At 53.9% G+C, this 14,230-nt stretch overlaps 1 non-coding gene across 1 annotated transcript; it reads right to left on the bottom strand.

Annotated features, from left to right (window-relative positions):
* Positions 1 to 469: 469 nt before the first annotated feature.
* LOC147527360 (small Cajal body-specific RNA 16) lies at positions 470 to 628 on the bottom strand. Its single transcript, XR_015222754.1, has one exon.
* Positions 629 to 14,230: the final 13,602 nt, after the last annotated feature.

Raw genomic sequence — 14,230 nt, 5'->3', positions numbered from 1 at the left:
AAAGAAAATCACAGACGTAACGAGAGAGCAAAGTACACGACTTGCAACAAGGCCTTCCCATTTGCTCAAGTAAAGAAACCACCTTATCGGTATTCCCTACCACATGGAGAACAAAGTTTTCGAATTCAGATAGCACCAGTGATAAATAAATCAAGTGAAAAAATAATACAAGTGACATATTATTGCCCCATCCCTGAAGTGTTCAAGGCCAGGTTGGATGGGGCTTTGGGCAACCTGGTGTAGTGGAGGGTGTCCCTGCCCATAGCAGGGGGGTTGGAACCGTATGATCTTTGAGGTCCCTTCCAACCCAACCGTTCTATGATTCTATCATGTGTTAAAGTTCTGCTTTCCATGTCTGTGACACTTGGCTGCAAAGGAAGTGCAACGCCAGTGTAATTTTGCTAGAACATTTCCAAAAGAGGATTCAGTAAGTGCTGAAGGAGCCAACCTAAGAGCCCAGGGAGAGGCCTGGTGTGTGCAGTATCATACATGACCATCAAAACGCTGCATGAATGCTCACACCTGTTACTGCACAGGATGGGCCCCGCATGGAGCCCGCCGGGGCGTTGATCTCGGGCACGGGTGAGGCTGGCTGGCACGAGGTACCAGCAGCCCTTCCCCAGCCCTGTGCCATGGCAGTGCCCGCAGACCCCTCGTGCCCCTGACCCCGGGGCTCACCCGGTTCTCACCTGGCAAAAGGAAGCGGAGGCCCCATGTAACCACCCGCAGGCACCACTCGGGGCTGGGGCTCCTCTGGGGCTGAGCCCTGGCAGGAAATCCTGCAACACACCAAGTTCTGGGAAAACTCACAAGGAAAACCCACCTGCCCCGGCCCCGCAGCCCCTTCCCTGCCGCGGCCCAACTCACCTTCCCCCTACCCCCCCCACCCCCAGCAGCCACCTGCCCCCCAGTACTGCCCACCCCACACCCCCCCGGGCGAGCTGCAACACCTTCCCCACGAAACACCGTCGGTCGGGCTCACTCCCTGCCCCGCACCCCAGCGCTCCTGCCGCCCCCCCCCGCTGCCCCCCACCCTCCACGGCAACACTCCCCCCCCCCCCCCCCCCGAACCCCATATCCTGCTCCCAGGCGCTCACTACACGCCCACGCTGCATCCCCAGCCCCCTCTTGCCACCCCAGCGCTCCAGCCCCCCAGCCCCTGTCTCTCCCCCAGCTCCCACTGCCCCCCCACAGCACCCCATACCCCGCTGCCCCCCAGCCTCCACTGCAACCCCCCCCGAACCCCATATCGTGCCCCTCAGGCCCTCACTACACGTCCATGCTGCATCCCCAGCCCCCCGTACCCCCCAGCGCTCCAGCCCCCGTCCCCCCCAGACCCTGACTCCCCCACACCCTGTCTCCCCCCGCCCCCACTGCCCCTCAGCCTCCAACAAGCCCCCGCCACTCCCCGAGCCCCATATCCTGCCTCTCACTCCCTAACGCACCCCTCCACTGCCCCCAGTCCCGCCAGCCCCTCCCCGAGCCCCCCCGGACCTGCCGCCCACCGCCCGCCACGAGGCCCGGCGCGGCCGGAAGCAGAGGAGCCGGAAGCCCACCGAGATGAAACCAAGGCCAGAGCGCCTCGCAAGGCCCTTCCGGCCTTCCGCGGTCCTCCAAGCACTGCCTTAAAGGGCCAGCGACGTGCCGCGGAGGCGTGACCGGCGTCGCTGCGGCAACCGGCGGGGCACACGGCGGGCCCGAGGGCGGCGGTGCGGGCCGGCAGCCGGATGGCGAGTGCCCCGGGGGCAGGGCAGGGCAGTGCCGGCCTGGGCGCCGGGCCGTGGCTCCGCAGGGGCCGGGCCCGGGGCGGCACGGGGGGCCGGGGCTCAGCGGCACCGCGCGGGCTCCTCCGCGAACGTGCCGGGACGAGAGCCGAGGCCGGGCGGGCTCTCGGGAGAGGCAGAAAACGTGACCCCGTCCGGCTCCGGCACGCGCCCGGCTCGGTGCCGTGTCCCCAAAAGACAGAATCCCTGCGCGGGGAGCGTGCAGGGGCCGCTCCTGCCCCGGGCTGCAGCCGCACCCGCGCTGACCGGGGGCGAATCGGTATTTCGGCCCATTCCCTGCGTTGGGTTTCGAGGCCGCCCGCGGACGCGGAGCTGTGCGTGGCGGTAGCGGCGCTGGCGGAGCGGGAAGCGCTTCTCGGCGTGAGCGAAGGGATCTCGGTCGTGTAATTGAACCACGAACTTCCCTCCAAGACAGTGTGGCGTCAATACTTAAAGGGGGCCTGCAGCAAAGCTGGAGATGGACTTTCTTCGAGGGCAGGTGGTGACAGGACACGGGGCAATGGCTTTAAACGGAAAGAGGGGAGATTTTGATGAGATAGAAAGAAGAAACTCTTCCCTCTGAGGGTGGTGAAGCACTGGGACAGGTTGCCCAGAGAAGTTGTGGCTGCCCCATCCCTGGAAGTGTTCAAGGCCAGGCTGAATGAGGCTTTGCGCAGCCTGGTGTAGTGGAAGGTGTCCCTGCCCATGGCAGAGGGGTTGGAATGAGATGATCATTGAGGTCCCTTCCAACCCAAACCGTTCTATGATTCTACAAAATAGCCCAACAGAAGAAAAACGCTGCAACACACATGCAATGCTTTCTCCTTGATGGCTCATTAAAAAGGAATAAGCACTTAGTTTTATTTCTGCAGTCACACATTGTAGCAGACCTTTTATAAAATACACATCCAGATCTAAATCATACATGCAAAACCTGGATGGGAAAAGCAGCTTCTAAAGCCACGCTCTGCACTGCTAACAACAGCTCGCTTTCTGGTTGCTCATAAAATCTTAACGTGGCTTCTCGGTGCCTCAGTTGTCCCACCAGCCCGGCCCCACACCGTGCGAGGGCAGATTGGATCTGCCAGCTGAGCAGGTAATTCAATACTCTGGGTTCCCATTAGTCCCTGCGCAGCCCACACTGTGCCGCCTGTGCGCTGCTTGGAGTCTGCTCGGAATACTAAACCGTTCATTTTCTTGTGATTTTTCTTCTGGTGCTTGTAAATCTACAGGCAGAGTGTTTTACACATACTGAGGAACGTCTTCCCAGTCCCTGTGAAATCGGAGGTCGTGATCCCCGTTTTGCGCACGCGGAGTTGTGATACAAAAGGATGAATTAAAACACAAACGCCCAGAGATTTGAGGAGCTTGCTTTGCAAAACCTGCTTCTGTGGTTTTCAGGGTACAAAGCCTTTTCCTTCTGCCCCTTGACCAGGGGTCACAAGCCGAAGGATATTCACCTCTCTCCGAACGTAGCCCAGATTTTCACGTGTTGCTGGTTTAATGCTGGATGTGGTAATGCTCAGTAGTTTTTTTCCTTAGAGTCAAGTCCTTTAATGGTGCCAGAAGGTGCCCAGAGCATGGTGGAAACGCCCTGCAGCCAGTCTGCCCAAGGCTGGACCCTGGGACCTCGTGTGCAGTGGCCACACAAGGCTCCTTGCAGGGCAGGATGAGCCAGTCAGGCTGCACAGGCACCCCGAGCACCCTCACAGAAGAGATGGGCTTTTCCAGACAGGTTAGAGGGGTTCCGACACCCTCACGATATTATTTAACACCAGCCTGGCAGGGAGATGCAGGAAGCAGCTGGACACCCCGCTCTGGACAGACACCCCCTTCTCTCCAGGACAGCGCACCAGGGTGGCACGAGGGCATGCGTGTGTGGAGCCTGGAAGCAAAAGCATTTCACAACCGATGCTGCAAACAGTGTAACCTGCTGCACGCCTTTGCTGTGGCCCCCTGCCCTCACACACCTGCTTTTCTTTTGTCTCTCCTCTTCATCTTGGCGCTGCTGAAAGGAGCCACGGGACCACGTAGCCTCCCAGCACCGACCGATCGACTTCCAACCCCCCCCGTGCTTTCATTTTGTGTTGGTGCCATACTGCCAGGGCTGCAGCCGGCTTTAAATGTTATGGATCTCATTTGTACAGCTGAACCTGTGCTGTCTGGCTGATGGCAGGGACAGCTCTGAAAACAAATAAATTGGGTTTGGTTATCTTTTTTTTTTCCTTTTGGAGAGAATAAAACATTACCTGTCTGAGATTTACACACTAGATCAAGCATAAACCTGAATTATCTCCCTCTCCTTTTTTTTTCCAGGGAGCAGATAATAGGTAGATCCATCCATCCGTCTGCTTTGTTACACGTCGCCCAGCTTGGCAGCATTTCTGTTGCTATCAAACCATGCTCATCCTCCTTGACATTTAAAGGGCCGTTATATGATTACTGTCACAGTCTCGTACGTGGATCCTTAAACCAATTCTCTCCTCCTCTTCCCTCTGATGATGGATTTGCTCATTTAGACCGTAGTAATTTGTTTTTCTCATGCTGCGCTCCACCAAAATGCTTTCACTGTCAAATGTGGTTTTCTGTACAGCCCTTCCCCGTGGTGCCGTGTTATAATGGAGCAGCTCTGGGCAAATTGGAGCTGCCCCGTCTTTCGACAGCTTTAGTGAAACAAAATAGTGTGTGTCTTCAGGAGCCTGATTGTGCCGGAGTTGGATCCTGCTGCGTTCGGAGTCAGCGCTGCAGCGGTGCGCAGCGCGGCAGACCACGGTGCTGTGATCCCTCTTGGTGGGGCCATCGCCCCCGTGCAGAACGTCCTGTGGCTCCGCCGTGGGGAGGACATGGCACCCCAGAGCAGGGAGTCGGGGCTTTTTGTCTCTTTGGGAGCCTCTTTTCCACCTCTTTTGGGTGGGAAGCGCCGTCAGCTTGAGGGATTGCAGCTCGGGTCAGCAAACACGCAGGGAGAACGCGCAGACCGGAGGGTTTGCTGCTGCCAGAGCTTTTCCGAATTATCTGCAAAGGGGAAAAACATTTCGGTGCACAAAGTCCTGAGAGTACTTTAAAGTCCCTTTTGGCCTCTCGTGTGTTCTCCTGTTGGCAAGATCAGAAACGCTGAGGGTGGTACCCAGCTCTGCCAGGTGCTGGTGGGCAGTTTTGCCAGAAGGTTGGTCTTACACATCCAGGCATTGAGTTAAATGGGTAAAAGCGCTTCTCAGAGAGTTTGAAACAAAGCTGAACCCTTGTCCCGTGCCTCGGTTTGTACTTTGGGTATCTCTGATGTGAAAGCCTGGCTCTGTACGTGCTCCCAGCCTGCACCCGCCACACACAAACTCCTGCCACTCCCGGGGCTGCTCACACTGAGGGACTTCCTCTGCCCTTGTGAGCAGGACCATCGATGTGCCACCTTGGAAACGGGCTGTGAGCGGGGCTACCCTGGTCCATCTCGTGCTTGGACAATGCGGCCAGCAGACATCAAAATGTGTGTCCTCCTTGGATGGAGAGCGTCACGGCTGGTGGCATGGCAGGTTGTGTCACCTGGACGCCTGAGCCCGAGGTGCTCGGAGCATTTATGTCCATCCCGCCACGGGGCTGCAGTACTTCTGAGCTGAAAGCTTGGGGGTCTCTGGCTTAACCTGAAAAGCAAAGTGAAAATTTCCTGCTCCACAGAGCTCAGTCATTTCTAGAATTATTCCCATCAGCATCTCCTCTGTTCCCGATCCCCTGCTGCAGAGAAGGTTGCAGAGGTTCGTGTGTCTAATGAATTGCTATTCAAACCCACTTGTTAGTAGAGAAACATCCTCGACCCAATCCAGCTGTGCTGGGGAAAGATGTTTTCTCTCTCAGGCACTTGTCACTGTCCCAGCTGGAGGATTCTCTCCCATCAAGCTGCCAGCAGCATGGTTTGTGTGCACAATTCAGACAGAGCCAGCTGGGCTGATGTCCTCCACACTGAAGGTGATAAATCTGAGAGCAGGCGACCCGATGAGAAGCGCTGCGGTGGCCAGGCACGCTGCTGATCACAGCGCATCCATGCTGCTGCCTACCACCTACCGGGGGCTTTTTGGAAAAATAACTCATTGTGGCAAAATTGGGATGGGATGGGATGGGATGGGATGGTATCGTATCGTATGGCTGTGCTTCCCTCCTGTTAGCTGGACCAGGTATTGTTTATCCTCCAGCAGACAGCATCAAGCTGCCAAGCAGTTTGTCATGGAGCTTGACTAACTTCTCAGGCACAGAATAACTCTGCCCAGCCCCGAGCTCCTCTCTGCTGCCTGGTGGCTCAGCATTGTGTGTGGGAATTAACACCTGTGGAACAGCATCCTTGGACCTCTTCACAGAGCTGAAATAGACCCCAAGGTGGGACGGTGAGTCCTCCCCAAACTGCCCAGCCAGGCAGGAGGAAGGCTGGGCAGCGCAGAGAAGGGTGGTGGCGGGGGCAGCCCTGCAAGGACAGCGACAGTCCCTTTTATTCTGTGCTCAGGTCACTGTGCTCTCAAATGCCTTTGAAATACTCCAGAGCACTTGGTCCTTTTCTACTCGGGAGCTTCCTGTACCTTTGCGAGCGAGGTCAGGTCATGGCAGCAAACATGCAGCCGGAGGCAGAGCCAGAGCTCCGGTTGCTGAAATTATCCCAAGGATATTTCTCGATATTGCATTCTGGGGACCAGCACTGACACCCTCTTACTCTGCAAATCCCACAGCCCTAAACATCCCCCATCCGCAGGTGGGCACCACCACCGCTCGCAGAGCCCCCTGTGCCCCCGGCTGCCTCCCCACCACCCCTCAAGCTGTTTTACATGACTGCAGCCATGCAGGAGACACGCAGCCAATGCAGGCGCCTCGGATGAGTTGGTGCCCTTTGCAATCTCCTTCTGTTGCATTCCTGTAGCGTTTGGCCAATTTGCATAACAAACACGCGGTATAAACGTCAAAATCCACCACATCCATATCTTATTTTCACTTCAGACTCTAATTGCATCATTTTGACTGTAACTTACCTTTGCAAATAGCCGGAGCCTGGCACGCCGGGGACGTCGCCTTCCCGGATCCCTGGGACTGTGCTCCGAGAGCCCAACATCCATCTTACTTACAGCTGCCCGAGAGCTCCTGCCTTTCCTGCAGATGCAATTAGCGGCTCTGCGACTGCTGCCCAGCACAAATAGACCCAGAGAGGAGAGAAAAACACATGTTGAGCCAGGAGACAGACCTGCATGGCAGCCCGGGGAGGCAGATGGCCTCTTCTGCATGCCAAGCGGGAAAGTGAGGCAGAAGCAGCTGGGGATCTGGCTGCTCATTGCAGATCCATGCTGCAGGTCTGGGTTCCCGGTGCCACCCTTCTCTTACTTTGGTGGGAACAATTTCTTGTGAAGTGCCACGAGAACCCTCACGTTCAGGGTGGTTTTGCAGATGCAGGGGGAGGGGTGAGAAGAGATGGCTCCAAACCCTGGTCTCTTCCAGACTCATCTGTGCGCTCCCTTCCTCTTCCTGCTGAGCTGTGGATAAACCCCATATAAACCCTATATAAACTCCATATAAACCCACCTGCTGCTCTCCGTGACAGCCCCACTGACTGCATCTGTTGCCTCCTGTGGGGCACGTTTCTGGCTTGTATCTAAACGTTTCAGAACCCCTAAAGCACTACTTTTCGCTTAATTCTGCAAATGCAAATGAGGATTTGCAGGAAACCATTTGATTCACGGGTTCATCCTTTATTTTGGCAGATAGCATCAGTTAAACGCCTGCTTATTTCTGCTTTGTGAGAACAATATAAACCACTTAAGTACACATACAAGATAGACTGAGCCATAAGTGCTTATGAGCTGTTTGATTTACCAGGGCGTCTTTATCTTTGCTGAGTATCTTACGAAGTCATTTATTATTTAGCAGTAAATTAAAGCAGAGGGTCTGTGATTTTCAACAACAGAAATTAATATCCCAGCACTCCTTTCTACCATATATATCTATAATTTACAGCACTGAAATCACCCAGATAGAGCTGCGAGACAATCCGTTTCCCCTTCTCCCTTGTTACCTCCTGATTACTGCTGCACAGGGGGAAATAAAAAATGGACTTGCAGGAAAGACGCTCAAGTCAGTGAAGGATAGTTTAAATTAAAAGTCCAGTTTTTTGTGGCTCTCGTGAGATCCCCTTTGCTTCCCACTCTGCCCTCCCGCGCACGTCACTTACGGGTAATATATTGAATATGCTGCGATCTTGCCTTGAGACCACTGATTTTTAATCTCACTGGTTCTATGCTCAGGGTTCACAATTATTATTATTATTAATAATAATTCCAGCTGCAAGCCTCTTAAACACACACTGTGGGGTGCTTTGCACACCCATTCGCGGTGGACAGGTGCCCACGGTACCCGCAGAGCTGGAGCAAGCGGTGGGTATCTGGAGACGTGACCAACAGCGGGGCCAGAGCTCTTCCCACTGCGGCTCCACAGACTCCTGAATTCCATGGGTGATACTAGGAACAAGGGTGGGTGTCTGGCCTTGGAGAAAAATACATCCTTTGAGCCAGCAAGCCCTCCCTTTGGGTCTGGGCCAGCTCTCCTGGTGCCACGTTCATGGTCAGCAAGTTTTATGGGCTGTGTCGGGCTCCGTTTGACACAAAGCAGCTAATAATTTATAGCAATCGTGCGTGTTACAAAGGCAAAACGTGTCCCTCTCGGACGGAGCTCTGCAAGCCGCAGGGATAAATCAGCTCCAGCGTGGAGCAAAGATGAGAAAAGCAGAAAAACGACCCTGAACTTTCCACTTGGCTTCTCTGGAAGGGGGAGAGTGAAAGGGCCCTGCAGATGTCCCGGCTGGCCCGTATGGGTGACGGGCTGTGCCAGGGGTTCTGGGCTGTGCCAGGGGTTCTGAGCCCTCCCTGCCGACAGGCACCGCACCTGAACCGCAGCTGCCTGGACAGCCACCACGCTGCCTCTAGCACTTCCTACATCGCCTTTGTCCATGCCCACATGAGCCGCCTGTCCTTCTGGAGCCCACCTGGGCTGCAGAGTATGAGGTTTTGCACCCCTGAGCTGGGGGGGGATGGGGGCTGTGCCCCGGGAGCTGTGCGGCGTGTCTGGGTGGCGGCAGGGCTGCACTTACCACCCACTCCTTATGCTCAGCAGTAAAACGAGGCTTCTGCACAGCAAGTCCTCATGTCCGAGGCCTCCACCAGGGCAGGATTAGTGCTTTTGGCCAACAAATCCGTCTTCTGGAATAATCCCAGGAAACTCAGCACTACCCGAAATGCTGCTGGCTGGGAACGGCGCTTATGGGCACTACAGCCCCCTATCTAACCACCACCTCAACCCACATGGCCATCTCCACGTTGGAGCAGCACAAACCAACCTCCCAGCATCTACCAGCAGTGTTTCACCGCGCCAGCGACCGTGGTGTCACCATGCCAGGACCTTTTGCTCTTGCTGCGATACTGCCCTACGTCCTGCCACAAGAATCGAACTCCCCAGCCTGGCGATCCTGTGGCATCCGACGGGATGCGACACCCCATCACCTTATTTTCACCGTACTCGCTCGCCACCATTCTCCCGGCAGCCTCTGACTGGACCGCTGCTGAATTATACTGGCGCTCTTCAATTTCTTAGCTAAATTAAGAGAGTCGTTTGTCTTGCAGTGAACCAGATAAAAACGAAGAAAGACATCGGGAAATTCAGCCTTTAACAAGTCCCACTTTCCCACTCTCTTCTTCTCAATGTGGAAAAATTTCCAAGGAGAAACCGTTGCAGTACTGTTTGTCTTTGGTTTTGGGAAGAAAAGCAAGCTGATTAAAAGCAAACATAAAGCAAGAGCTCTGGGGTCCCAGGGGCTCCGTCGTAGGAGTTCAAAGGAAAAAAGGAATAAAAATCTGGAAGCGTTAGAGCAAGACATTTAAGCTTTGAAGATAATATCAGTTATGGATGAATTAAAACACGAAATAATTAGCACTGAAAGCCACAGTACCTGAAGAGATGTGGAAAACTGGTTTCTTCGTGCTCATCAAGTCCTTCCAGGGATGCCTGTGCCAGGCTGGGTTTATGGTCCAGGTGCTTGCGTCATCGCCGGCAGCGTCTGCGCGGCGCGGCCGAGCCACGTCGGGCTGGGATAAGGGTTATCCTTGGGAAGCACACTGCCGCCGGAGTGGCTCGGGAAGGCAGCGTGCCCTCGGACCCCCTGCCCAGGGCGGGGATGGGGGCAGCACTTTGCGCTCCCCCAGGGCTGCGCTAAGCCCTGAGATGGTCTGACCTGGAGGTGGAGATAAGGTGGGAGAACAAAACTCCTCCATGAGCATTGGGAGGCACCTGGAGCTTATCTCCTCCGTGCCTGCCAGTTGAAGATTACAGGCTTTTATTTTCTTCTTCCCAGGGGCAAGGGAAAAAAAAAAAAAGAGAAATAGGGAAAAAACCCATCCTGCATGCAAAACATGAGCCTCAAATAAATACCACAGCTACATTATCCCATTAAAAAAGCATTTAGCTTCGAGCTTTGAGCACCTTGGGCCTTAGGATGCCAGGCTCTGACTGCGATGAGCAATGGGAATATATGTCTGCCAGCTGCTGTTGGCTCCTGCCTCCCTGGCAAACCATTCCCTCTTCTCTTCGTGCAGAATTTTTTTTAGCAGAACCACTTGGCGTCAGACCTGCCCAAGATTTAAATTGCTTGAAAATCAGCAAATTAGATCTGCTCAGGGCACGGAGGAGGGTCCCAGCTCTTCAAGGGCTTCATCTTCACCTCTGGAATCAGGTCAGGGTCCCCTCGCTCTGCTCCTCCTGCTGTGGAGTTGGGAATGGGGCTTTCGAGCTGGTAATTGCTATCCTAGTTCTGCAGAAAAAGGATGGCTGGACCATTGTGCTCTGATAGTCCTCCGAGGGCAGTGAATCGACCGAATCTCCGGCAGATGAATGGGAAGGAACCGCTTTCCTGCGTGCGCACACACAACCGGGGCAGCGATAAGGATGTTCAATCGGAAAAAAAAACCACCCAGGCAGATTCCTATCAAATAATGCCTTCCCATAAAAGCGATTCTCAGCAGCGTAGAGGCTGAGTTGGGCTCTGTGGTGCTTTGAGAGGGAAGTTCAGAACTGTGGAGGTTAAAAAAGACGTAAAACTGTGTTTGCCCTACAACAAAGTGAACCAGGTTTGGGTTTTTTGGTGGAAGAGGTAAAATTAGTGCAGGTACCACGGGTCAGCTCCAGCCCCGAGAGCCGCTCCACCGGCAGGCAGTGCTGAGGGATGGGCAGTGCTGGGTGGCCGCACCGCTTCAGGGTTTGCAAACCGGATTCGTGGGTGCAGAACATCATCATCCGTTGTCCTCGGTGGGGTGACAAGACCAGGCGGCATCTCACCCATCTCCATCAAGAGAAATACATCCCTGTGGAGCTGGGCACATCCCAGCCCCTCTGGCATCAGCACCCTCCACTCTCCACAGCTGCTTCTTTTTTTTTCTCCCCTTTCACAGCTTTTAGCTCAATTTGAGCAGACTGAGGCCGACCCAGGCTAGTCCCTCCTGCCAGAACTTTCATTCCTTTAGATGGGAAAGACGTGAGAAACCCTCATGTCTAATGCCTCCAGTAGCATGTTTCAAACCCCATCCTTGCTTGGGAGGGCAGCCACGCCGAAGGGTGATGGAGCAGCGGGAAGAAGGGTGATGGAGCAGGTAACCTGCAGCCAGCGAAGGTTTGCTGTTATATTTAGAAAGCACTGGAGCAAGCCTTTTCACCCTGGACTGTATCTTTAAAAAGCCTTTTCACCCTGGACTATTTAATGAGTCCTGCCATATACCTCAGATTAGCAAATGTGCTCATTTTTCCCTTAGCACAAGGAAGGAAAAGGCTTCCCCCAACTCCTCTCTATAGTTTTAGGTTAAAAGGACCAAATCAGAGGGGCAAGGGGCTCAAGGCCTGTCCCACCTCAATGTCCCCATCTGCAGAGCCAAGGTAGTGGCAGGGACACTATTTCATGGAATCATAGAAGGGTTTAGGTTGGAAGGGACCTTCATGACCATCTAGTTCCAATCCCCCTGCCATGGGCAGGGACACCTTCCACTACATCAGGCTGCTCAAAGCCTCATCCAACCTGGCCTTGAACACTTCCAGGGATGAGGCAGCCACAGCTTCTCTGGGTAACCTGTTCCAGTGCCTTACCAGCACAGTCCCTTCCTTGTGTGTGTAGCAAGGAGGTGGTTTTCCCCAAGGGCATGGATTGACATCCCGCCAAGGATGGGGACCTGCAGGGAAGGTTGCACCTCGATTTTTTTTTTCAGCCTTCAAGCAGCCGCCCCTCTGCCAGTTCGAAGTGTCCCCATTGCCACTAGATGTCAGTGAAGACTGGAGCTGGGGCTTTGCTTGGGAAGGGCTGATTCTGGTAACAGTGCTGGGGATCCTTGGGTATGGATTGTACCCCCTTGGAGACACTCAGTGTGACCTGCCACATCCAGGTATGCGTTCGGAGGTTTCCCCTGCATCTCCCGAGGATCCAGCTAGTATCATCTAATTGCAACCCCCCTGCCATGGGCAGGGACACTTTCCACTACACCAGGTTGCTCAAAGCCTCATCCAACCTGGCCTTGAACATTTCCAGGGATGGGGCAGCCACAGCTTCTCTGGGCAGAATCACCTCCCTCGACCTGCTGCCCACGCTGCTTTGGATGCAGCCCAGGACACGGTTGGCTTTCTGGGCTGCCAGTGCACGGTGCCGGCTTATGTTGAGCTTCTCGTCAACCAACACCCCCAAGTCCTTCTCCTCAGGGCTGCTCTCCATCCATTCTCTGCTCAGCCTGTAGTTGTGTTTGGAATTGCCCTGACCCATGTGCAGGACCTTGCACTTGGCTTTGTTGAACTTGTTGCATGCCCCTAGCCAGCTCCTCCAACAGAGCTGAACCTGTATCCTCCATCTCCAGAGGTCCAGACCAGGCGCTTTGCTGCTGCCCTTCAACTGCAACATCCACATGGGAGTAGCTGGCCTCTCCAGCAAGCTGGGCTCACTTACAGCAACAAAATGTAACAAATAAATAACAAATGTCTTATTCCTGTGGAAAGTGAGGAATAGTGATGTTACCAAGCCAAGCAATTTGATTTTGTACTTCTTGCATTATGACACGTTGGCTTCAACCTCCCAGTGAGAAGTGGTTTCCCACCACCAATGGAAGATTATTTAGGCAGAGTTTGAAATAACTCCCCAGCTTCCCCCACCAAAACCCATCAAGACCAACCCTTTTCCCCTTACATATCCCCTGGAATTACCATTTTCTAGTAAAAAAGAAAAAAAAAAAAAACATTATACATCAAATTCTCATCTACCTCTAGTTGTGGGCTGGAGGTTCACAGATACTAAATGCTACTGAAGGGTAAAACCCCCATTCTCCTGTCAACCTTCCTCAGTGCATATCTGGGGGCTCCCTTTGTCTTCCCAGTTTCCAGTCCCAATACTCAGACACTATGTGCCCCATCCCTCAAATACAAAGAGCGCAATTTCCAATCCCATTTCTAGTTTTACAAATGTCTTGCAAGACTCAGGCCCTGCTCTGCAGGGTCCTCACCCAGGAATCAACCCGAAAGCCCACACAGATTAAAAGATACTTGAGTTTTACTAGAAAATAGTATGAGGTTTGGGGTTGGCTTTTTTTTCTTTTGCTTTGTTTTTTTTGGGTTATTTTTAACTGGTCTGTTTGCTGAAGGCGTTCTTGTAGAAAAACATTGCCTTGCACGCACTGGGGCGGGATGGAGATTGGTTTGATGAGCTAGAATAATCCATAATGATCCAAGGCAGTGTGAGCTGAGATGCTCTGCCAGATTTCCCAAGATTTTAGCCAGCATGCTTGGGGATGTGATGGTCTCCGTGCATCTGCAGTCCTGGCTGTCATGGAAAAATCAGCACTGAGCAGCTTTGCCACGTTCACGGCAAGCACAGCGATGCTCATGGAGATGCTGTAAATACCAAGTGGGATTTGAAGCATGTTAAACCCCCCTGAGATGCCTTTTGGAGCCACAGGGGCTGGAGAAGGCTCCAAAGAGGCACGTTTGGCCAAGCTCTGGCTGACAAATTTCAGGGTGGCCCCGTGGCATGTGGTGGGTGACACCACTGCCCTGTGGGGGACAGAACAAGGCCACCATGGGCAGCCACCGTGCTGTCACTGCCGGAATAACACATATAGCACCCACGGAATAACAGCTTCACCTTCAGCAGCTCCGTCAGTCCTGTGCCTGGGCTCGAGTCGTGCCTGTTACTGGGATGGGGTGGTAAAAGCCCGCTGAGCCAGGGAAGGCGGGGGGCGGCCTCCCAGTTAATTGCATGCAAGAAAACAGCTATTACGCTTTCTGAAGAGAATTAAAAGAGAATTAAGTTGCTCACTTCAGCTTAGTCAGTGCAAATAAACCTTCAGCTGTTGGATTAGCAATGCCGGAGCAGAAGCGGTGGCTGCTGGAATCTCTTTCTTTCTGGATTTCCTTTTTTTATTTTTTCCTTTTTT

This window comes from Tauraco erythrolophus, chromosome 20 (assembly GCF_009769465.1).
Source record: "Tauraco erythrolophus isolate bTauEry1 chromosome 20, bTauEry1.pri, whole genome shotgun sequence".
Taxonomy (NCBI): Eukaryota; Metazoa; Chordata; class Aves; order Musophagiformes; family Musophagidae; genus Tauraco; species Tauraco erythrolophus.
This window is presented reverse-complemented; position numbering and strand designations above follow the sequence as displayed.